The following is a 25552-nucleotide window of genomic DNA, read 5'->3' on the forward strand; positions in this document are numbered from 1 at the left end:
ATACACAACTATGTACCGGGGGGCTTTGGGAGAAAAAGAAAAAAAGTTAAAAAATAAAAATCTTTAACCTACTCAAAAGAAAAGAGTATTTTTATTTTAACTAGATGCGTAAGGGAAAAAAATGAAAGTGATTATTGTTAGAATTTTGACTAATCTTTTCTGCGGGTTTCAGATTTATACCATGAGCATATTTAATTTTTTTATCAGAAAAAAAACCCCATGTGCTTCTTTGCCTCTTTATTAATGGGTAATACAGCCGTATGTTGCACAATTCCAAATAGTTAGTAGTAAATAGTAAACAGTTACAAGTAGTAAATAGTAAACAGTTACAAATAGGTCGAGCTCCAAGTCTGGTTTCCAAGTTGAGCTCCACTGTCTCCAGATAAATATCTATGTGAGAATAATAATTTTCTTTTCTCCCCCCAAAACATGAGTGTAGAGTGTGAGCTTGGTGATTAGACATATGTATGAAAAGGAGTGTGTGTGTGTGGCAGGGTGGGGAGAAGAAAGACGAGCACATTATATTTTAAACACTTTGAGGTGGTTCAGACCTGCAGATCCGCACACCCCGGGACACCCTGCCCTCACCACCAATGCGACTCCATGCCCGGCTCTGCAGGGACCCCCACTGCTCGCACTCTTGAGAGTCTGCTCCGCCCCACATTGCTCTGGAACACAGGACAAACGCCAGCTGGTCTGGTCCCAGTGGAATGGGGGGACGGGCGGCAGGGGGCAAGAGGGCACCCAAGACCCAGCAGCTCACACCACACGGTCCTCCTGTTGCTTTTTTTTTCCCCTTCCTTTCCTCTCTATAAACAAGTGATTAATGCCTTGCAAAAAGGCACAGACACACCTCCCTCGCAGCAAGCAAGCCCCTGCCAGGTTCCCCAGCCTTAATTCTGCTGTTAACACTCCTCAGGCGGAGTGGTGAAGGGTAAATCCACTCCTTCACGACGCAGACCTGCGGGCAATGTGGTTTGTTTAAAGGCTCTGCTGAGCGATTGACCTGCCTCCCGTTTGCTCCAAGGGAGGGAGTACACTCAAATGAAAAATGAAAAAAAAATTTTTTCAAAAAGCGCAACTTGCCCTGAAGCAGCTTCCGGTGTGTAAACCGTCCTGGCACAGGACCCCCCAGATGGACGTGGCTTTCGCAGAACCTTCCTTCCCTTCTCCCAGCATCAGCGGACAAGGAGGGGATGAGATGGATGAACGTTGTCAGCTTCACAGACTCCTTTTTCATTTGTTTGCAAGAGGCATCCTGACTGATTTAAGAAATGAATCCCTGGGCCCGCCCTGTGGCCCAGTGGTTAAGTCCACGTGCTCCCCTTCAGCGGCCCGGGGTTTCACAGGTTCGAATCCTGGGTGCGGACACGGCACCGCTCATCAAGCCAGGCTGAGGCGGCGTCCCACATAGCACTAGAAGGACCCACAACTAAAAAGACACAACTATGTACTGGGGAGATTTGGGAGAAAAAGGAAAAATAAAATCTTAAGAAAAAAGAAAAGAAATGAATCCCTGATGAAGTTGTGCACACCCCTGGACTAGGCATGGACCGACCACTGAGTGGACAGAGAACTTCTATGTACATTTATTTTTAAATGCTTTTCTTTTTAATTTCCATTTTAGTACAGTTCAATAATAAATCATATGTCAATTCAGCAGAAGAGGTATATGTTAGAAAAGTGAAAATATATAGATATTGGGCAGTTTCTACTCAACTCTTAGTTTGTAAAGATGTGACGTCCTCCAAAGAAATTTGGGAGTATTCCACCTGGAAGAAGAAGAAATGAAAGAAGTGAAATATCACCGTTTTGCAAAGCCCTAATGAAATACTGGATCCATCCAGAAAATGGTGTTCAGTGGCTGCTACCAAGCCAAGATGAAAGAAAAGTGATATTGAGATCGAAGTACATGCTGTCGTCTAGAAGTGGGCTTGCGAAGAGAATCAACATTGAGTCTCGTCAAACATCTAGCTAGTTTATAGGAAATACAGGGGACAGAGAAACGTAACAAGTGACACTTAGGGGATGCAAATGGTAAGAGCAAGAGTGATTCCATTCTTTCAATGAAAATTTCTTTTCAAGGAAAAAAAAGTGGGAGGTGGATCATGCACAGTGTAGACACCTTGTCCCCATCCTGACTGGGACAAACCAACTGTAATAAAATAAGAAGAATGGAGTCAATCAGGGAACACTGAGTACTAAGTGGATATTTCGTAAGGTTAGGCAATCACTGAGTTGGGGGTGCGTGTGATAAGAGTATTATAGTTGTGTTTTTCAAAAAAATTCATTCTTCTGTTTTGGAGATGCACATGAAAGTGTCTACAAATGAAATAATATAGTGCCTGGATTTGCATTCAAACAATCCACTGGGGGTATTCATGAAACAAGATTGCCCATGAGTTGATCATTGTTGAATCAAAGTGGTGGCTATATGGAAGTTCATTCTACCATTCTCTCCAATTTTTAATGTTGGAAATGATTCATTAAAAAAAAAAAAATTGGAGGCACCAGCCCCAGTGGCCTAGTGGTTAAGTTTGGTACACTCTGCTTTGGCAGCCCACATTTGGTTCCCAGGCATGGACCTACACAGCTCTGTTAGCAGTCATGCTGTGCCGGCGGCCTACGTACCAAAAAATAGAGAAGATTGGCATAGTTGTTAGTTGAGGGTGAATCTTCCTCAGCAAAAAAATAAGTAAGTAAATAAATAAAAATTGGAGACCACTAGCATAGACCATGACAATCAGCAGACACGTCACCCCTACTCTGGACCAAATGCTGCCAGGAAGCAAATAGGCCGAGGAGGAATGAAGAAATCTAATATTTATTGGGCACCAGCTCTGTGCCAAGCATTAGAATGAAGTCTCTCTCCTGAGTCATCTTCTGTCTCCTGTTGAAAAACTGTGGGAGGTTGATATAATTAGCCCCATTTTACAGATAAGGAAACTGAGGCCCAGAGGGCCAGAGTGACTTGCCAAGTGATGCCAAGACAAGAAGAGCCACTGATGAACTAAGACATGCAGACGTGAGGATTTTTTCTTTGTGACCTTGGACTATTACTTTTCCTCTCTGGGCCTCAGTTTCCCTCGCTGTAAGACCACATTCATGATTCATAAAGGTAAGTTGTACTCTTCGGTCTTCTTCTGCCACTCCTCCATCGCCTTCCCTCTCCTTCCTTTCTTCTGTCTTCCCAGGAATGTGTCAGAGGCAGCCTGGTGTGGAGGAAAGAGAAATTGAGTCCACGGTTCAAATTCTGGTTCTGCTTTATGCTCTTTGAGCGACCTTGGGCAAGTCACTTAACCTCTCTGAGCCTCTCCTTCCCCAGCAACAAAATAGGAAGAAAATAATAACTACCTTTTAGTACTGCTGGTACGATTCAGACCATGGACAGACGGCGCGCAGCTCAGAGTCCAGGATAAAGCAGGTGTCGAGTAAGGATGGCTCTCTCGTACCTGCTTCCTCTCTCCTGCTTCCTCTGGTCATCCCTGTGGCTTAGCACCACCTCCCCCAAGTCTTGGCTGAAACGTCACCTTCTCAGTGGGGCCTTCTCTGACCACCCTTTAAAACTAAACCCCACCATCCCCTTGTCCACAACTCCCTTTCCTGATTTATTTTTTCCATATCACTCATCACCATCAAAAACAGACCTTTTTCTTTTTTTGAGGAAGATTAGCCCTGAGCTAACTACTGCCAATCCTCCTCTTTTTGCTGAGGAAGGCTGGCCCTGAGCTAACATCCATGCCCATCTTCCTCTACTTTATACGTAGGACGCCTACCACAGCATGGTGTGCCAAGCGGTGCCATGTCCATACCCGGGATCCGAACCGGTGAACCCCAGGCCGCCGAGAAGTGGAACGTGCAAGCTTAACTACTGCACCACCGGGCCGGTCCCCTAGATCTTACCCGCTTATTTTGTTCTGCATCCTTCCCTCCCCCACTAGAACGTCCTTGGGGACAATCATTTTTATGTGTTTGGTTTGCTGCTCTATCCTGAGCTGAGACATATAGAAAGCCCTGGGTACACATTTGTTCAATGAATGAGCGAATGAATGAATGAATGAATATTAGACCTGGTACTGGTGCCTTTAGCTAATGGAAAGAACAGGGCATAGGTCGTGCACAGAGTAGCTAGTCCATAAATGCTTTGGTTCTCATTTTTCTGGAACACCAGAATCTGCCAAGGTCACCCTGTTCGACTCTAAGCGACTCCCCATCTACCTGTGGGTGTTCTGACGGTTTCCAGCTTTCTTATTTCTGGCTATCCCTTAAGCCAACCTTCAAGTGCCTGGCCCAGTAGCTCCAAGTTCTTTAAGCTGTATTTCACCGAGGGCAGTGAGTGATAGTGTCCTGGGGCCATTTGCAACCTCCCTTCCCTGAGCACAGGTGCTTGAGGAAATGTTTTGATGAAAGGCAGGGAAGGCACCAGCTCCCTGGCTTAATCTTTATGAAGGGATTACCCAATGCTAAGGAGGGACTTGTCCATGGATCCTTGGGGCAAAGAGCTGCAGAGATGTGGTGCTGATGGAGCCTTTATCTAGATGGGAAAACTGAGTTTTTAGATGGGCCAGAGCTGCCCAGCATGTCACCCCAGAGGTGGAGTACAGGTATGTTGGGATCAGGGTACTGATAAACACTTTCAGGAGAAACTTCACCTCTCTGAGCTAAAACAGCCCCAAGCCAGTCCTCACTCCCTCCTGGGCCCGTTGAGAAATATTCCTCAAAATGTTGTTGATAATGGCTTTCCTCTCTGCCCTGGCCCCCGGCGGTATCGGGTATGGGCAGATTGCGACAGCATTCGAAGCTGGGCCTGTTTCCCATGAGAATCTTCCTCCGTCCCACAGAGACGGAGAGCCCAACTCATTCCCTTTACACTTCAGGGGTCCTTACCCTGGCACCCTCCAAGGGACTCTTACAGGGCTGGGCGAGTCCGTGGATAGAATTTAGGGACCCGTGAACTTGGATGGGGGAAAAAACAATCACACTTTCGTTTTCACTAAACTCACAGTGAAATTAGTATTTCCTCCCGTTTTGAAGAGAAGTGACAACCCACAGGAGGACTGGCAGTGGCTGTGGCTTGGTCACCAACAGAATCACAGGCATCTTCGTATCTCATTATAGGCGTGACCGAGGTCCCCAAATGTTTCGCTCATCCTGACTTCAAAAGGTACAAAATTAGAGATCTTGCTAGATTTTGTTATTTGATGCACTCACAAGGAAGCTAGATGTTACTATTCTTTTATATTTTTAATATTGCTTTTCTTTAAAATTGTCATCTAATGTCTTTTAAGATTATTCTGAGGAGGTATCCACAATCACCCCATTGCCCAGGGGCCCATGGCCCAAAAACGTAGAGAAGCCTTTCTTGGTGATGGAGAGAATGAAGCCAAAGGCCCGAGCCAGGATTCTGAGACTAGGAGAGGAGCAGAGCCTAGAAACCTGAGATCTGAACACGTGATCCTTCTTGCTACTATCCTATTAAAAGCTGTAGGAAAGCGTGTTGAGCAGCGTTGCCCAAAATGTCGAAATGGTTAGGAGTGTGGGAGCTGGAGGTGGCTTTATATGGGACTGAATCACAGAGGATGAAGACGATTCCCCTTTCAATGTTTTCTTCATTCCTTCTAAGTCCAGTCTCAGGTTAGCGCTAACCCGTCTTGAGCACCTTTCTCTCTGCAGACTTGCAGCATTATCAGAGAGTGAACCTCCGGCTCAGAGAGGGGCAACATTGCCTCATGTTCATCACTGATCCTTTTACAATTTCCTTCCACTGCTGGCAGGTGAGATGAGAGTTTCCTTTACAGTACCTAAAAATTTCATTTTCAACAAATTTGGTGTTTTGAAAAAGTGAGTTTATCATGAAAATATATGTTAAGGAAATAATTGGGAAGGTGATACCAAGATACATAAAACATGAATGTGCTCTCAGTGCCCTCCCCCCACCCTCCCCAGTTTTACCAGTAAGGGAGCTGAGGCCAGATACCTGCCCAGCGCCTGCTCATTTTAAGGCCAAGCGCTGGGCTTCTCCCTGTGGCTGCTCTGGCAGCTGGTGGCCTGCAATCTGGCCCCTCTCAGCCTCCTAGACCTCTGTGGGGCCGCGGGGGAGAAAGTCAGGGACTCCAAGTTCCCAGCATGGGTGTTAAACATGCCTTCTGAGTGTCCTGGCTCCAGGGTCCCCCGTCCTGAAGGGCCCAGCTGAGTGGGGCTTTCATCAGCCTCTGAGAGGTGGCAACACGTTTCAGGGCAGGATGCCGTCTGCCCACTGCCCCCACTTCTGCAGACCAGGCCGAGTGCAGAGGACTGGAAGCAAGATTCCAGAGGCATCTGGATATTATCAGTCACTCCACTGTCTGGCCAGTGGGCTGGGGCGGGGCCGGTGGCAGGGGGCAGAAACTGGCTGGAGGGTGGAGTCAGGAATCCCACAGATTCCTGGGACCAGACCCAGCTCCTGGGTGGGGGAGGAGGGGACAGTGATGATCTGGCTGCAAACCCTGCATGCTGCCCGGCCCTCATTAGGTGGCGGCACCAAAGGGAGCTGAAAGTCAATGATGATATTTGTCTGGCAGAGGAAACCCGGAGGGAGGGATTGGTGACCAGAGGGGGCGAGGCAGCCACACTGCTCTGCTGGGCAGCACTTGAGGACAGCAACAGGGAAGCGGGGGTGGGGGGCACGGCTGGCCCTCTGGTCCACTCGAAGATTCCTGCTTCAAAACTAACCCTGATGGCTTCCAGACAAGTCGGCACCAGGGGTCATTTCTGGAGGCTGTAAGTGCTGTCAATGGCAGCTGTAGAGACAGGTGTAAATCCATCTGCGCATTCCTCCCCAAGCCCCTCCCGGCTTTCTGCACCTGAAGCAGGTTCCATTTATTACTGCAAGCCGGCTCAGGACGCCTGAGCACACACACACGGCCACAGAACATGCATGCTCCGGGTTCACGCTGGGCCTGCCCTGTGGGTCCATTTTTTTTTTTTAAGCGCTTCTTTAAAGCAAACTCTATCAGCTGTTTGCTAAGGCAAAGCAAACACAAGCCTTTGCAACAACAAAAAAAGAAAGAAAAAAGGAAAAGAAATCCTTTTATTTGCTACCATTAAAATGTCCTTTTAAAATACTTTTCTTGGCAGACTGGGAGATAAGGGAGGAGGCCGAGGGGGAGGGAAGATGATGTGCGATTTATTTGAACTAGTCGAGTGATGAGTTGGGGAGGGGGGAACTTCACCTGACCCAGGCTTCTCTCTAGAATCAGACCCTCCTCATTTCTCACCAGCCTCCTGTGGTTGAACACAGATCTGCGTTCTCAGGAGTTCCAGGGGCTGCTCCCCCACCCCACCCCACCCCAGCCAGAGGGAGGCTCTGGGAACTGACACAGCCCCTCTCCATCTCTCCAAATGCACTCTGGGAATCTGGAGGACCCTGGGGAAATGTTCCCTCTTCCTGGTGAACTGGATCCTACCAGCCAAACCGTCCTCGTGGGTTTGAGCGGCTGTGCCCTGGGAGAAGAGAGAGCCTTCTAGGCCAAGCCAACGGCAAACCGAGGAACGGCCTGCCTTTTTCCGCACCAACTTGCAAGCTCTCGGCCACACACTCCCCCACCTCCACCCCAAAGGCCTTGTCGGGGGCCCCTGGAAACCCCTAATGAATGATAACTTATCTCCTAAGTTGCTGGTATCTGATGCTTTATATGGTTTCGAAAACCATATTCCCTGAGGGCTGGAGGCTTCTTCGGGAATTGGGAATTAGTCGGTTGGCACAGCTCAATCGTGATTTAATGGAGGCATTTATACTGTGCTGGATAATCTTCGGGCCATGTTAAGTAATACATCAGGGGGGCGGCCAGGGGGTGTGGCTGGCCTGCCCCAAGCCTCCCTGAGCTTGCTTCTGTCTCGTTTGGGCATTCCTTTTCCATGCTCCTTCCTTATTTCCCCCTTTTCCTCTGTTGTCTCTCATCTGGGCCTCTAGTTGTTTGTCTGTTTCTCTCTCTCTGCCTCACTCAGTCTCTGCAAGCATCTTTCTCTTTCATCTGTGCCTCTCCCAGTCTCTGAGTGCGTAAGGGTCTCTGTCGCTTCTTCAGTGTCTGTCTGTCTGTCTCCCTGTTTCTCCATCCTCCTGTCTCCTCCACCCAGCTCTCAGGCTGCTCAGGTCACAGCTCTACCCCAATTTTACAGTGTCCCCGAGGACTGGGGAAGGGGATGCTGGCTTCTGCTGCGGACTAGGAACTGGGCAGCTGCCACAGCGGGTCCTACCCAGGACCCTGACATTCCTCCCAGCTTGGTCCCATGCAGCCCCCTCCTCACTGGCAGAGCTCATCACTGCTGGGGGCTCTGCCCACAGACACCCAGGCCCCCAGCAACGTTCCTCCATTCTCCACAAGTTCCTTTTCCTCAATAGGTCTGAGAAGCTTTTCCCCTCACATCAGGAGATGGAGAAGACCGGGGGGAGAGTCAGGTGGGCCGAGGTGGAAAAGGCACTGGATTTGGAGTCAGGACACCTGGTCTCTAAGCCAGCTGGACCCTGACGCCAGTGCCAGGGGAGGAAGGGAGCACTGCATCTGTGGGATCACTTGCCATCCTGAGGTCCTGGGATTGAGGAAAGGGGCCCACAGGGGCTGTATGCCTCGAGTGGGAAGCTGGAGGGAGGGTCTCATTGCAGGATCAACCTGGGGAGAGGACGAGAACTGTGGCTTCAGGCTGAGCTGAGAACACAATGGGGCGAGAGAGTAATACTAATGGAGAGGACTTCATATATGCCAGGTGGTCATCTAAGAGAAAAATAGACGTATGCACTCTGACGCATACTCTAAATGTATACATCATATACTGGGTCTATACTTTCCGAAATATATATAGAGATTTTTAGTAAGTATATATGTACTTTCAGTAAATATATATGGTATATACTAAGCATATACTTTTAGTAAATATATATATTCAGTAAATATGTATAATTTCATATATATTTAATCATATATTATATATTTAATTTAATTTATAATGAATATATTCAATTATATAATATATAATATATATAATTTACTAAATATATATGTAAATATATATACTTTCTGTAAATACATATGGCATATACTTTTAGTAAATATATATTTAGTAACCATATATAAATATATATAATTTAATATTTAATATATATAATTTAGTAAATATATACGTATATGCACATACATCTATGGAGAGAGAGAGAGTAAGTGCAGAGAAGTTAGGGGCCCAAACGGCTACTGCTTCATGAGCACTACTGTGTGCCAGGGTTGATCTCATTGACTCTTTGCCATTGTCCTCCGTGGCAGGACCTGTTTTGCCCATTTTTCAGAGGAGGGAGCTGAGGCGGGGAAGGGTTTGTGGACTCATGTGCCGTTCCCAGGCTCTAACAGGCCTTCTCCTAAAGCTCAGTGGCGGGCATGCCAACAGTTTGCTGGAAGGCACCACCTGCGAGTCTTCAAATGTACCCAGGCCAGCAGCAATCACAAGGGAGCAGACAGCCCCCCCGAGGAACCAGCCCTGCCCACACCCAAGCGTGCACCTGCTGACTAGAACCTGGCTTGTCTTTACCTACCCACAGCTGGGCACACCCACGCTGCCAAAGGAGCCCCAGCAGGCTGTGGGTCGCGCTGAGGAGAGACTGAGATCATGGAGGGTGGTGGGCTCCGTTCCCAGTGTGGGAAGCGAGACAGCGCCAGTGTTTCATCTCCGGATGGTACGCGTGGAGGTGGGGAGAAGTCGGCGGAGAGGGATGAACAGGGGAAGTTACGGATCTGGGAGTCAGGCGGCCATGCTCCAATCTGGACCCCACTTCACAAAGAGGTACTTCGGGGCCGTCACCAAGCAATCCATTCGCCATTCGTCCTCCCAGAACCGTTTCGTGTGTCGCGTCTCTGATGCGAAAGGAAGGGGGAAACTGAGGCCCAAAGCAGTCGGCTCCAGGCAAGCTCTTGCGTGCGCGCCAGGAGGAGATGTGGCGAGCGGAAACCACAGTCCCGGGCCTCCTGAGAGAGGCGGGAAGCGAAGCCAAGCGCGGCGCAGGCACCTCGGGGCCTTGAGCGTAGCCAAAGTCGGTCAAGCGGGCAAAGGAAGAAAGGAGAAACGCGGTTCCGGGCTGCTGTTTGGAACGCATGCACTCACCCAATCGTCCGCTGGAGTCTCTACCAGGACCTCATGGATGCGGCTTGGGGAGGGGCTGGGCGGTCAGCGGAGCAGGGAGGGCGTGCGATCGAATGGAGTTTGCCTCTGCAGCTCGGATCCTGGCGGTTGGGGGCAGATGGACGTCTACGCAGCTCCAAGCCGCGAGATGTAGGCAGCTACCTGGAGAACTGGAAGAAAGTGGGAGAGATTCTGATTTCAACTTGCGACACTTTCAAATTGCGACATGTGCATTTGGGGAGAGAGAGAGGGAAAGATCGGTGCAGGAGAGACCAAAGCAAAGACAGAGCTAGAGAGACAGAAAGAAAGACGGGAGAAAAATACCGGGTCCGAGAGACATTCTAGCCTTAACGCCAAGCTAGAGGAGGCAAGGCCATTCCAGTGGTCCTCTCCGGCTCATAAACATTCCAGGCCAGGCCAGGCCAGGAGAACAAATGATGCTCTGACGTCCTCACGGGCCCCAGGGGCCAGCGCCGAATGCCTGGTTAGGGAGTGGAACCCTCAGCCTCGCTGCCTCTTTGCTGTGTGACTCCAGGAAAATCCCTCCACTTCTCTGAGCTCCGAGTTCCATCCGTTTAGCTCAGGGAAGTGGACTGGCACGTGGTACAGAAAGACCTTGAAATACTTGGGTTTATGAGTTGTGCCTCCCCTCCCTTTTCTCCCACAGAGCTGCTTTTGATGAAAACACCTGGATCTTTGCTGCCTGCGTTGACTCAGAGTGACTGAAGGAGAGGCTGGAGGAGGAATGTAAGGCCGGCACACATCAGCCACCCAATAATTGCTCACGCGGGTCTGCCTTTAAGTCCCCACCGTATGGAGACACAGGTCACCGGTGACCAACCCCTTTCAAAATCATGCGTTCTCTCAGAGGAATCTTCTAAGCGCCATCGGGAGCCCGGATCCCAGGGGACCCAAGGGTGAAGGGTCGTGCACCCAGGAACAGACAGCAAGCCTCAGGGCTCCAAAGTCAGTGCTCATTTCTACCCTGTCTCCCTAAGTCAGAGCTTCTCCACAACCCCAGCGCCGTCGCCGAACCACCCAGCCCTAGACCCTGCTAAGCGGACGAGGGGGCTTTAGAGAGAGACGTCTCCGGGCAGAGAGCTTGGGGAGAGACGGGGGAAGGGGCCGGGAGGTGGGGGGCGCCGGCGGGTGGGAAATACGAGTGAAGTTCTGAGAGCCAAAGAGAATCGGAGAGCGGGCAACGGCCAAGACCGAAAAGGGGAAAGAAAAGTGAGAGGAGAGAGACAGAAAAAGGGAAAGAGACGACGAAGCTGGAGCCCGGGGAGCGCGCGAGCCCGCTGGGGCGCAAGGCGCCGGGCGCAGGACGGCCGGAGGCGCCCAAGCCGTGTTCCCCGCCGCGCCCCACCCGGCCCAAGGGGAGCGCCCCACCGACCAATTTGGCTTGCACAAAACCCGCGCCCCAGGGGCCTTTGCCAGGCCGCTGGGACTTGATTCATTTCTTGACTAATTAACTGGAAGCTACGTCGCCCCTTCTTTCAGGGCCCAATTAATTCGCCGCGGGCGGTGGGGCGGGGGCCTTGCGGCCTCGGCGCCCGCCTGGAGCCCCTTTGTGAAGGGCTGTCTGGACCATATTGATTCTCCACACACGTCCCCCTCCTTCCTTCGTCCAAAAAAAAAAAAAGCCTTGAAAGCTCTGATTTCCAGAGTTTAAGAAGGTTTGTCAGACTCGCAACTACCGCCCCCCCACCCATCAATTGCATTTTCTTCCAGAAAGAAGGCAGTACGGGACCAAGGCAGTTTCCAGATTTGGGAAAGGGTTAGAAGGGCTTTCTTCCCAAAAGGGCAAAGAAGTCAAGGAAACAGATCGCCTCTGTGCACCTTCTGCCTTGTCGTTAAGCCAGACAGTGGGTTAGACAATCCCAAGGTTAAGCCTCAGCTCCACGAGAGACTAGCCAGCTGTGGGACCTCAGGCACGTCTGTACCTCTCTGCGTGACTCAGTTTTCTCTCCTGGAAAATGGGGAGCGCTGAGAAGGCCTCTTCGGATTGCTGTATTTGACGAGCTGATGTGGGGAAAAGCTCTTAGAATATTATCATCCTCGCCAGAATTTCACAAATGTTCTCCCCAATAAACAGCATTTCATAACAAACCCATTTCGCAGGCGGGACGAAGAGCTAAGGAGGACGGATCAGCCAGGCAGCGATCCGGGTGTTGGATTCAAGGGCCGAGAGGGTCCAGAATGAAATCTCCTAGGGAGCTTCGCCGGCGCTCGGCGGGCTGGGTGGGAGTGGAGCGCACTCTCCCGGCCTGGGGTACCCAGAGGCTCACCAGATGGGGCTGGAGACTCATTCCCGCCCACCTACCCCCATCCTCCTTGCAGTAGGAACGACCGCGGGGAACGGGAAACCCTGTGTCCCGACACCTGCTGGGTGGAACCCAGCGCGCACCAGCGAGGGGATTGCCCAGCGCTCCTCGAGGACCGCATCGATTGTATTGACCTCACGGTGGGTCAGCGTGTCTCCATCGATCAACCGAACGAAGTCTAGGACAAAAATATAGAGGGAAGGAAATCACAGCCGTCTTTGTAAAACTGGTGGAAAGGGAGGTGGCTTGGCCACTGTGCGAGGACGCGCGGGTGACCCAAGCCGGTCCCACCCTCACGCAGCGCGTCGGGAAAACGAGCTTCTCACCCCACTCCCCTTTATTCGATCATGGATTCATTTTTTAGTTCTGTTCTATTTTTAAAACAAACAAGAATTAGTTTATTCAATCAACAAACATTTGATGAACACACTACATGTGCCAGACTGCGCGGGGCACTGGGGTACTGATGAGGGAAGGGGTCTGCACAGAAGCATAAAACCCGGGGGGGGGGGGTAGTGTGTGGGAATGTGTAGAGGCTTCTTTGCTGTCACTTTATAGCCCTGCGACCTTGGGCGAGACTCCCTACCTATCTGGTCTAGTTTCCCGGTCTACGAAGAGCGGCAGTACTGCCCAGTCCTAGGCAAGGGGTAGGCGCTGAATGGAAGAAACGGATGGGAGAGTCTAGAGGTCAATACTTCACCACAGCCCCCAGCTCGAAGCTGGGGCGCGCAGACCTGGGGAAGTCATTTGCGGGACCTTGGCGGTGTAGACTCTGGCTCCCGCTTACACCGGCGCCCCGCTCGCGGGCAGCGTCAGAAGCGCTCGGGATTTCAAGGGCGCTGCCTCTTGGCAGCGAGAACCACTGAGCCTCAAGTCTGGCCTTCCTGCCCTGAGACCTTGAACTTTAGCCCTCTCTCATATCGCCCTTCCTGGGCCTCAATTTTCCTCGTCTGTAAAGTGGGGTGTATATCACTGTTTTCACCGCAGTGAACAAAGCTGAAGACCATAATGCTTACATCAAGTCGGTGAGGACCCATCTCTTCGCCCACGTGTCTCCAGGGCTTAGCAGAGTATCCGGACGGAGAAGCCCCTCAGTCAATATTCTTGGAATGACCCCCGTGGACGTTTCTATCCATTAAACCAAACTTTCCGTCCCACACCTGTCTTTTCACTGTCTTGCTTTACATAACAGAATCCGTTCGGGGAGCAGCTAAGAAGTTTGACGCTTTTTTATTTTAAGCCATCATTTGCTTTTGAAATGCATGGAGACTCCCCTTTAGTCTCCTTCTCTCCCTTTCTTCACCGACTTTCATTCCTGTATTGAAGGATTATTCTTTGAGCACCTATGGATTGCCAGGCACTGTGATCAGAGGTGGCGATCTGACGGGTCCCATGCCTCCAGGAGCTTACAGAATAGTGAACTAAGAATAAACACTCCCACCCAGACCATGGAGCCCATTCACTTCTTTGCTCATCGTTGATTTTTCCCCCTTTCCAGCTGATTAAGTAACTTTTGACAAGTCTAATGCAGTGCCTAGTATGCAGTAAGCGCTCAATAAGTGTTGAGTGAATTTATTTTTCCCAATATTGTAGCCCACAGCTCCTCTTTTGGCTACGGAACAGCCAGTCTGAGGTCTTAAGTGTCCTCACAGAGACACCTCCAGATGAGGACTCAGGTGCATCTGTCAGTGTGCAGTGCCCAGTGTCCAAGGGGCGTTAGAAGGCCGTGACATCCGACTGCGCCTCAGCCCTGAGACTCCCACTTCCAGGGGAGCAATTCAGGCTAGTAAGGGCAGCCACTCTGATTTTCACCAGCATACCTGGACTGGGCAATCCATGTACCCTTTTCGCATCCCACACTTATCTGGCTATCCTCCTTTCCAGACCACTCTCCCCTCCACACACAGACACACACCCCTTTCCCGGGAAAGAAGAGCTAGTGCCCTGGCGCCTAAGAAATGAGGTGCTGGTTGTCCCCTAACTCTCTTCTGGGGACATCCCTGTTCTTGCTCGTCCAGCCTCTCTTGGTCCCACTTCCAGATCTGGCGAACTGTGGGTGCTCCTCTCCCGCCCCAGCCTCCAGGAACAGCTCTGACCTCCTGGTGCATCTGGAACTGCCACTGCGGACGCTCAAAACTGAGGTTCCTACCCCGAGCGTCAGCGGAAATTCGCTGAGGCCGTGCTGGCCACACGGAAGACGACGGTGGGCCAGCCACGTCTCCCCCGAGCGCCATCCAGCGGCGAGACGGCAAGAGCACCTTCCGCAGAGGTTCCTGGCCAGCCCGTCCAGAAGGGAGGTGCGGAGGTATCCAAGCGGGAAGTGGTGCCTCCCTGGCCGCCCTCCGGCCCCCGAAATTAGGGCACTGTGTCTCCAACGCGTCCCCCACGTATTCCCCCCACTGCTTAAGGCGGATTCGGGTTCACCCAGCGTTCAAGACCCCCCTCCCCCTTTTATTAATGCCCAACATATGCACTGCACAGAGAATTGTTTAAAGGAGGAAAAAAAGAAAAAGGAAAAGAAAACAAAATAGGGTTTGCGCCACCACTGCCTGGAAACTTTCCTGTGGCGGCTCGGGGGCTCCTTGCAGGCTGGGTGACGCTTGCTCTCCCTTCCTGCGGGCATGTTAAGTCTTGCCTTCCTAATTCTACACCTAGGACCTTAGCCTAGCTCCAGTCAGGCGCCTTGACTCCCTGCCCTTGCCTGCAACCCGGGCTGGAACACTTCCTCTCCCAGGATCCCCGTGTGTGTCAATCCCCCGGGATGGGGTCCCCGGAGTGGCACCCCAGCGCGCACGGAATCCTAAACGCAGAGGGAGAAAAAGACCACTCTTTATAACTCCGAATGTTATCGCTAATTTTTTTTGGAAAAGTGCCTGTGTACACACATATTACATATATTATTGAGTGGGGTAGTGCGAGACTAAAAACACCGAGCAACAATTGGGAGCGGGGGCATATTCTCCAATTCCCTGGTAATTTGTAACAGACAAACTTTATTGCTCCGAGAGAAAAGGAGTAACTGTGTAGCTGCAAAACAAATTTAACTCTGTCTATATTGATCAAATGGGAGTCTGCCCGTGGGGTGTGATTGCAATGCATTTTTTAATCTGAGATTTAATTTCATGTTTGGGGCTGCTTGGAATGTCCATATGTACACACTTGTACCACATAGAACATTTTAGAAACACACATGCATATTCTATTACATTTCAATAATACAATGGAATATAGCGTTAAAGTTGGACCCATGCGCGGCTCAGCAAGCTCTCCAAGACTGAGGAAAATGTAAATGGAAGCTCTAGAAATGGTCGGGCTCTGCTCTCAGAAAGCCAGGCCCACCTCTTGCCCAGATTCAGCTTGGGGCTCCCTTCTGATGGCCCAACTAAAGGGAAAAAGTCTTTTGCCCCTTCAATCTCTACAACTAAAAATCTTTATAATAATTCAACCCCAATATCCCTCTTATATAGAAATCTGTTCCATCCTTGAAAGAAAAAAAAAAAAGGAATTCACAACCCACACTCAAAGGCCTTCCACTGACTCCAACAATTCATGAATTCTAGACGGAGAAATGAAACAGAGGAGCCTGCCCTGGCTATTCACGGCATTAATACACGAACATAAAAGTGAGTGCAACATCATATTTTAACTTGTCTAATAGAAAAATCCTAACTCTGCCGCACTGTCCTCTCTCCCCCTTCTTCTTTCAAAAGGAGCAGAGTCCTGGGGGGGCGGAGAGGTGGAGGGGAGGGAAGGGGGCGTTGAAATGAAGTCGCTTGGAAAGGGGGAAAAAAGGCATTATTTACACCTGCAAACTCTGCATGGCTGTATTCGGCCCCAATTGGCTTAATTGTAAATCTTTTCCGCATGGCCCCAACTCCTGGACGGAGCGTCTGGGTTTAATAAGGCGCCCCGGCACCCCAGCAGGGTTGGGCCGAGAAGACAGAATCCCCCTCCCACCCCCACTCTGCTGAGAGGTAATTAGAGCGGCCCTCCTCCCCACACTACCCAAACCCTGCGTAAGGTACCAGAAGACCAGACTCAGACTCGTGGGGAACTCATATTTTACTGACCGAAGACAAGAGGAGCTATTTCAAACGCAAATGTCCCCTGCAAGTCAGATGGGGGAGGGAGCGTCCCTCTACCCCCTACCCCCGCCCCTTGCCCCTGCGCTTTGGCTTGTAGGGGGGCAAGCGAGAAAGAGAGGTGTCTACACTCAAGCCAGAGACAGCCTCAAACTCCCTGTTTATAGAACTTGCTGCTAAGAAGACGTGTAAAAACACACCCCAGCGGTGGGAGAGGAGAACGCGCCCTCCACCCCACCCTCTCTGTGCGCACGGAGATTCTCTGGCCTCAGCTTGGTTCCCCTCGGGCTCTTTTTTACTCCCAGGAGGCTATCTCCGTGCGACTGCTTTTCCATCCCTTTGAGAGACAGAGTGCTACATTTCTGTCTTATTTTTGGTAACCCTCCTCTTCCCCGCCACTTAAGGTCTTTAGTGTCCACCTCCCAATTTGTCTTTGCAAAGGGGCAGAGGGGGAGGTAAGAATCAATGCTGCAAAAAGACAAATGGGATGGGGGGGGGGGGCGGGTAGGTGAGGGTCTCCTAACTGGATCCCTGTAATCTTACTTTTAGTTCTCTAAGAGAAAAGGACCTGAGCTCCGGGGACTGGGCCGGCCGCGCTTTTTCCGTTCCCATCCGGGGAGCCCGCCTCGCCCCGCCCCGGTAGCTGCAGAAGGAAGGCAGGTAACCGGCGCAGGGAGCCAGCGCCCGCGGCCTGGCGGGACCTTGTTGCAACCGGGGGGCAGGGCACGCCAGCTCGTCCAAGACCCCGTTGCTCCGCCGCGGGCCGGTGCAGTGGCGTTTGGGGCAAGATCCGAGCCCCTGCCCCACTACCCAGAGCGCGAGTGTAACCCGAGGCAGCAAGCGTCTTCTCCGGTTGCGCGCTGGGCGAGGCCTGGAGCCGCACCGAGGCGAGGCATCCATCTTCCGTGTTTGGAACCGGGGTAAGGGGGGCGGCGGTAGGTGAAGCCCTCCTGGGGCGGAAACCATCGCCGAAAGGACCTTGTGGGGCGCCCTGGGCTGTGCTGTCTTCCTGAGGCCCCAATTTTTCCTTTCCAAGAGAAAGGAGGAAAGAGCATTGCGAGGAAAGTTAAGGGCAGGTTCCTAGATCGGGAAGGCCGCTCCTCTCTGCCCGCCTGTCCGCCCGCCTGCCAGAAGGATTTTTAATATTTGGCTTGGAGATGAAATGAACTGAGGCCAGGGAGCCAGCAAAAGCAATTCTTAGGAAAAGCGCTCTAATCTCAAACATTCTCTCTTTCTACGTATGTGTGTGTGTCTCTGCCTCCCTCTCTCTTCCTCTAAAAGATAAATAAAAGCTTAAAAAGAAAGGAAAGAGAAACTTCTCCAGCCCTCATGTATGCAAACCCCAAGCGGGAAACTTCTAAAGGCGTCCGGGCTTTCCAGGGCCACGACTTCCACGCAAGCCTTTAGCTCAGGATGGGACATAGAAAACAGTTTCTCCAGCCCCGCGGACCACTCGCCTGATATTCTATAAGACTTATGCCGGATTTGTGATGTATTATTGTGGGCAGGCATGATTGGGTTGGGAGCAAGGCATCTCCGACTTAAAGTCACATTGTTGAGGCCTCGTTTCTCTTGCTGACATGGAGGAGGAGGCGACCCAGATTGTCAGATAATTAAGACTGACACAGAGGTGCGGCCTAGTTATCCGAGTGGCAGTGGCACAGGGTCAGTGAACACAGAAGGTGGAGGGGGTGGACACACTGGTGCTGGGTTCCAAATTGTGAGAAGTGAGTTTGGCCAGAGAGTCTGCCTGGCCGATAGGGCAGCTGCTCAGCAACAGGCGAGGCCTGGAGTCAGGATCCTGAATCCAAGACCCACATCTTGGCCTTGGCAGCAGGTTTTCCAATCCCCTCCCTGCCAGTCATGCCAGAGAAGCAGGTGACATCACCACCCACCACCTTGGGCCCTGGAACCACAAAAGATTCTATTTTCCATAGGATTGTGCAAGGGAGAAGGGATTTGATCAGTTTTCAGTATGACAGTAAAACGTGGACCCTTCAAATGCTCACACCCCTCGAATCTCGAAGAGAGCTCTGCTCCATAGGAAAGAATCTCTGTGCGGGTTATCTCCTCATCCTGCTGGGTTTGGGAGACATGAAAACCTGACCTTTGGGAACACAGGCAGACGAGATGGCTGGCAAGGAGCAGCCCTGAGGGCACAAGAAGAAACTGGAAAGAAAAGAGAGGAAAAGACACACACAACTTCTGTGCCCACCACTCCCTTTCATTTATGTCCTGCCTCCCTTCTCTGCTCTCACCCTCTTTAATTGAAACCCAGTAAGGGAAATAGTAATGGATATTGCGCTCAAATTGAGGAAACGTGTCTGTGGCTTCGAGGGGACATTCGTTCAGCAGATTTGGAGGAGCCGATCTTTCTTTGTGCTGTCAACCTTCCTGACAGTAGCGGCCATTTAATTTGCCATGCCCTCTCACTTACAGAGCTCCCTGTTCGCTGCCCCATCTGCTCTCACAGGGCGAGACCCCACTGCCTCGGCCCCTGGCACCTAACAACACCAGTCATGATGACAAGAAGCAGAGCGGGAAACCAAGGAAGTAAGGTCTCCTGTTTGAATGACACCCTCCATCTGCAGTGGAGAATTGCAGAGTATATCGTTTTATTTTTCCTCCACCTTTTTAAGTATTCTGTCCCCTAGTCTCCTCTCCCCATGAGCCAAATTCATGGCATAAATCACTGAGGGGCCATTTACACCCTTACCTGTCTGACTGCAAATCTGGAAAGAGGATGTTGAAGAAAGAAAGGTGTTGGGTGGTCAATGTGCCTGGGGCCAGCTCAGCTCCAGCCTGTGTCTTGCTGATTCTGGGTCAGATAAGATGAGAGGGAAAATTCCCCGGCCTCGTCCTCGTGAATTCATTTCTGCTGAACTAAGAAACGTCCATCTCATTATCTTTCTTTTTTTTTAAGTAATTGTTTAAAACACACAAAGAGAGCATTGAAGATGTAGATTGGTTTGAAATTAGGAAACCACAATTAGTTCCTTTTCCTGAAAGAGAGGAAAAAACCCTTCACAGATGTATAAAAGGCACCCTCCCCAGACACACACACACACTTCCTTCATCCTCCTTTTTCTTGTTTCCCTTCCAACTTGCCTAAATCACTAGCCATGTACAAATTTGCCATTTTGCAGGGCGATCAGCTTTGATGAAAGGTAGATGCTAATAAGAATAATGCAGGGGGTGAAATCTTTTCATTTTGCCTCTGCCAAAAACATATTTACATTAAAAAGAGGTATGATAAGCGTGGATTAAGTGTATAACGAATGATTCTCTAGAAGCAGCAGAAATCAACTGGCGCCAAAGTGAGCCTCTTACTAAAAATACTGCTTCCCCCAGCTAGACAACTTGGACAATCTTCTCCATCTCACACACACTTCAGACTCTTGCACTGAATCGCCCTGATCAATAATTTAGAGGGCTGTCAGAGGACAGGGAAATGTGCCTTACAGGAAAGCGCTCTGCTCCTGGGGCAAGACAGAGGCTAGGAGCTGAGGCTTTTGATGTTTTCACCTTGGGCTCCTGCCTTGGAAAGAAGAGACAGACAGAGAGAGAGAGAGAGACCAGAGCATTGGAGCTGGGGTGACGGCCAGCTCTAGGGAAAAGGGTGACTTTCGGGATACCAAACAAGACTTCCAACCTACACTAATGGGCCCAAGCCTTTTCTATCTATCAGGACACCCGATCTTCCCAGCTTAGGGTGTGAGGGCCAGGTGTTGACTTGGACCCCAAGAAAAGGTATCTCCAGCCTGTCATAGTTACTGGAAAAGATGAGGGAGGGAGAGAGGGGGAAATACAGAAGCAATCCAGAAATCCAGAAAGGCAGGAGAGCATTCAGAGAGGAAGCCAGAGGAAATAAAAGGGGAGAAGTGGGAGAAAGAGGAGAAAGGAGAGTAAATCAAAACCAGAAAGAACGAGAAGAGTGAAAGGCTGCGGGATAGAGACAGACAGGAAGGAGAAATAGAAACTAAGAACCACAGAGAGGTGAGGGAGAGGAGACAGAAGAACACAGGAGAAAGATCACTGATCCACAGTCACAGAATCCTGAAAGGAGACGAACAGTGAGACAGGGAGACCAAAAGAAGGAGAGGGGGAGAAAAAGAAACAAGGTGCGTGCCCTGTCTGGTCCAACCAAGATGCCGTGCCCCTGGATGAGGAAGGATGGAGAAGCTCACTCTCCCTCAAACAGGCTGACCCCGCAGCCTTCTGACCTGAGCTTAAAGCAAGCTTTTTTTTTTTTTTTTTTCTGGCGGGGGTGAGTAGAGGGGGTTGAATCCGAGGCTCCAAGAGGACAATCGAGCCTCCCAGGTCTGCGCAGAAGTCCTCGTTGGGTTCAGAGCTGCGAGCGGGAGCTTCAGGGTTCCGGGTGGCACGAGAGCGCTAATGTGGGGAGGGGGCGCTGGAGGCGATTTCCGGGAGGAAGCACGCACTCTAAGCTAGGCACCCCTGAGGGAGCTGCTTCCCTGGGATCTGTCCCCCCGTTGGGGCAAATGAGCACCAAGGAGGCTAGGAGCCCAAGGCGGGCACCTCGTCAGTTTCAACGCTTGTCAATATCAAAGGAGCGGGTACCAGTGCGCGGGGGCATCGGGCAGAAACAGGGAGCCATCTCTCCACCGCCGGGCCATCAGAAAACCCTCCCGGGGAGGGGTAAGTTTACGTGTTGACCGACCCCTGTAGGAAACTTCTTAATTAGGCCTCAGACCCTGGAGAAACACGGATGTCCTTATGTCAACAGAGTTCCCAATTTAGCGACACCTCCGACTGAAAAAAGCTGCGCAGCTAACGGGGGTGAAAGTTTAGGTGGGAGTGAGCGTGTAACAGTCCCCCGCCAGACCTCACACAAGCCGAGGAGAATATTTACAGCAAACTTGCCAAAGTAAACGACCCCGCCTACCCACCCTTCTTTCCCCCTCCTCCTCCCTTTTTAGTAAACTTCAGATAAACACCATTCGGTCACCAAAGGGTCGGTTGGTCCCCTTTATAGTTGGAGGCAGGCGGTGCCAGAGGGATAAGCCGGGTCCAGCAAAGGCTTCCTGGGCCATTCTTTCGCAAGGCTGGCTTCTCTGCCCATCCTGGCCTGAGCCGAGGATAGGTGATCCGGTTTTGCATTTGTGTCCGTGTGTGTGCGGTTTGTGTACATACGAAATTTATTCTGAGGCTCCTCTGCCCCCTTCCCACTTCAACATCCACACACACACTACTCCTTCGCCTTAAACGCTGCAGGCATTACAGATATGCAGAGGCGGCGGGGGGGTGGGGTGAGTTATTATTTTAAAAAAATCAAGCCTAGAATTAAGTGAAAACTCGCTGAGGAATAATTGGGGGATACCAGAAGTTCCCTGAGTCCTCTCGAATCCCAAATGTGGATCCTTCTCCCGCGCGTAAAGCAGCGTCTGTCGGACTCTGCCCAGGGGCAGGCTCATCCGCTGTTTCCTGCCTGTCTTTTGTACAGCGAGAAGCGGGGAGAGAGAAGATAGAGGGGATCTGCGAAGAGGAAAAAAAAAAAAAAAAGACCGTGTAGAGCCCGCGGCTGGAGACTAAAGCCCTGGCCTGGAGCGCGCAAGCCTTGTGGGTTCCCGCGGCGGCCAGGCCTGGCACAAGTCTTCAGAACACGCTAGCCAATGTTTAACTCGCATGCAGTGGCCACCAGGCCGCTTTTGTTTGTTCGCAAATTAATCACCCAGCGCACGGCCGGCGCCAGAGTGGGTTTATCACCCACCGGGAGGGGGGCGCGGCGGCCTAGCAGAGACAAAGAGGAGTTCGCACCTTTCCGCTTTTGATCCCAAGTTACCGCGGCCTCCCTGCATAATACGAGTCTCCTGGGGCCGAGTCTGGGAGGTCAGTCGTAATTGGCGGAAGTTTGCAGACCATTAGCAAGATGTCGACATTTTCGATTCAGAACCCCGCAAACTTTCCTCTCCCCCGCCTCCTTGCGCGCTGGAGTAGGAGTGAGGGTCAAGAGTGGCAACTGGGGTGACCCCAGGGTTAAGTCAGAACTACGGGCAAAAATAGGCGCATAGGGACGAGGGGGCAGTGTGAGGGGCAGAAATCACGCTCAGTCCACGGTGGGGCCAAAGGCGAGTGGACGTATTTACAAGTACAGTAAAATCAGCGAGCCTCCCTTCCGTGTCCTAAACAAAAGGGAGGGCACAATGCAGAGGCGCGAGTAAAACGTCTCTCTCCAGCGCGTCTGGATGCTTGGGGCACCGAGTGGGTGAGGAGGGGGTCAGTCACACTGTGGTTACAGAATTACTTCGCTTCCACTCGGAGCGGCGTGGCAGAGACTGGCGGCGACTGCAGGCAAAACCAGGTCGCCGGGTTTGGGGCCGCTCCTGAAAGCGCAGCGGAGCAGCTCCAGGCTCAGGCGGCGAGCAGTGTGGGGGAGGGGGGGGGGAGTTTTTGCCTCCGGAGACTCGAGAAACCCTGCAGTGACCTCAGTGGTCGGTGTGAGGAGGGGAAGGCCTGGCTCCTCGCAACCTTCAGGATCGCGCCACAAGGCACGCGGGAGGAGGCGTTGTGAGGCAACACCGTGGGGCCCCGCCGCCTCTTTCCTTTCTCTCCCTATTTCTCTCTTTGTAACCACCGGCAGAGAGAGATCGAGAAGACGCCACAGAAAGACAGGCCGAGAGGAAAAGAAAGGAGCGAGATGGAGAGCCAGACTGAATTCGCAGACCCACTCTTTTCTCTGGTGACTTCAGGGCATTCTCAGCGCTGGCGCCAAGCGCTCTTAACCATGTGCGTCAAAAATGCGAGGCTGGAAAAGCTTGTCGCCTCAAAAGTTCCGCCCCTATCTCCGCGCGGTTGGCCCACAATGGAACTGCTTTTCCACCCTCCACTTGCTCCCACTTCGGAGCCTGGGAGCTGGGGGTTTAGGAGGTACACAGGTCAGAACATAAGAAAGGACTGTGCGGTCTACACACAAAGACGGACCCACATCCCAAGCCTTGGGTTTCTTAACCCCCTAGGCCCCGAAATCACCCCTTTCTCCATTCCCTTTCCACTGGAAGAAGCTCTCACCTCAGGAAGGGTAAGAGAACATTCACCCCAAGATTTCCCTCCATCTAAGCAGAGACAGCCCAAAGCATTGACCCCTGGAAGCGAGAAATGGGGAGTCTGGGGGATCCTCTGACCTGGACAGGGGCCTGCTGTCACAGCTTTCAATTTGGCGACTGGTGTGATCGGTAAGATCGGGTTGCCACCCTCCCCTTCACCCTCGCTGAGGCCCCCACCCTACCTGAACTGGAACTAGTCACCTCGCCTCTGGGGTGGGGGCGTTTCACGGTTTGTTTTGCAAATTCATCCCCGACTTCTGGCGAGATAAGTCCCCGGGTGGAGAAAGAACTGAGGCACCGAGAGATAAGTGCGATGCCTGGAGAAGATAGAAGGCTGCCGCACCTCCCCCTACCAGCTCGCCCACCCGCTACCAGCAGCTCCGCACCGAGCAGGCCAGCGAGGTGACGGCTGCGGCTTGGCGGGGACAGGCCCGGAACCTAGCCCCTCGCTGCGCTCACTTTGTCCAGATCTCCGTTCTCCCCTCTACACTCAAACACACGTTTAGGTGGAATACAGGGAGCCCAAATCCAGATGGAAAACAAGATCTAAAAGGGCTAGTAAAGGCAATTCAAAAAATCCCCAGTCCGCCTCCCCGCATAAGCGCAGACATGGCCAGCCGCGCAGGCTGTGTACGTGTTTGCGAGTACGTGTTTGTCTGCGGGTGGCTGGGTCCCAGTGTGCTGGCGCGTGTTCGTCAACAGATGTGCTGGGGGTGTTTGGGTCTCCGCGCAAGGTTTCGGGTGGGGCACGGTGGGGCTGGAGCCCTTCACGCCTGTGCTCAAATCTGGCCGCATCCGTGTGCTCGTGAAGCCGCGAGCCCAGAGGCAGGGGAGACCGGCCCGAGAGACACCCGAGCTCGGGAGCCCTTCAGCGGCGGCCGAGCGGAGCTGGGCTCCACGTGGGGCTGCAGAGCGCGCAAGGCTGGAGTCTCGCTCGGCGCTCGCCTCTCCGCGGCTGTTGGCTTTTGTTGCGCCCAGCGGCCAAATGGCAGCTCGCGGGAGGCTCGGCCGTCCGCCTGGCTCGCCCGGGGCCGGGGTAAGAGGGTGAGCGGGAGATAGAAACGGCCGCCGGCCGGAGAGGCGAGCCGAGCGCGCGAGAGGCGAGCGCCCCTGTCCGGCGCCCGGCGCGCTCTCCGCCTTCCTCGCCCGGCTCGCTCTCTGCCTCCTCCCTCCCCTTTCCTCCCTGGCCCTGCCTCCGCCCTCGATCCCGGGCTGGATGACTGAGGCATTTCAGACGTGGGCTGAGCAAGAGCGAGCGAGCTCTGGGGCTGCGGCGAGCTCTCGATAAGCCACCTAGAGGCGACTCTGTGCGCGCGCGCTCCCCAGTGGCTCCCCGCCCTCCCTCTGATCATGTTGACATATTCACAGGACAGGCAGTAGTACCGATGCGGCGCTGCGACGTTACAGTTTCCGACACCTTCTTTTTATAACTCGGCTCTATCCCCCAGCACTCGACCTGTGAAAACCACGCCTATGCAGCAACACAATTGGTCCGAAAGCGTCAAAGAGCCAATCAAGAGGCCTCCGGCTCCCCGCAGCCCACAGCAGAGCCCGACCTTCTAGAGCCGCCGAGCAGACGCCCGGGGAATTCTAGAGGCGGAGGAGGGTGGCGAGGAGCTCTTGCTCGCTTTCTCTCGCTCCCTCCCTCTCCTCGCGCTCCCTCTCCCGCTCCGTGTCTCTCTCTCTCTCTCTCTCCCTCCTTTCCATTTTTCCCCCCTAAATCCTCCCTGCCCTGCGCGTCTGGACGCAGATTTAGGAAGCGAATTCGCTCACGTTTTAGGACAAGGAAGACAGGCGCGGGAGAAGAGCAGGCAAGATTCGGATTGAAACGCAGACACCCTCCGGAGGCTCGGAGCGGAGGAAGGAGGAGGAGGGCGAACGGAAGCCAGTTCGCAGTTCAAGTTTTGATAGCGCTGGTAGCACAGGGCTTCAATCAGAG

The 25552-nt window shown here is 52.3% G+C and overlaps 1 long non-coding RNA gene across 2 annotated transcripts; it reads right to left on the bottom strand.

The window, feature by feature from the left end:
* Positions 1-222: 222 nt before the first annotated feature.
* On the bottom strand, positions 223-25521 carry LOC111774643 (uncharacterized). Of its 2 annotated transcripts, XR_011441364.1 has the most exons (4): positions 25387-25521; positions 10126-10313; positions 2976-3212; positions 223-1772 (listed from the first exon to the last, which is right to left on the bottom strand). It is a non-coding gene; the product is annotated as an uncharacterized lncRNA (long non-coding RNA). The 2 variants fall into 2 exon arrangements; XR_002809715.2 differs by lacking the exon at positions 223-1772 and having other exon boundaries at positions 2809-3212.
* Between the last annotated feature and the right edge of the window lie 31 nt (positions 25522-25552).

The sequence above is a fragment of the Equus caballus genome, chromosome 8 (assembly GCF_041296265.1).
Source record: "Equus caballus isolate H_3958 breed thoroughbred chromosome 8, TB-T2T, whole genome shotgun sequence".
NCBI classification, from domain to species: Eukaryota; Metazoa; Chordata; class Mammalia; order Perissodactyla; family Equidae; genus Equus; species Equus caballus.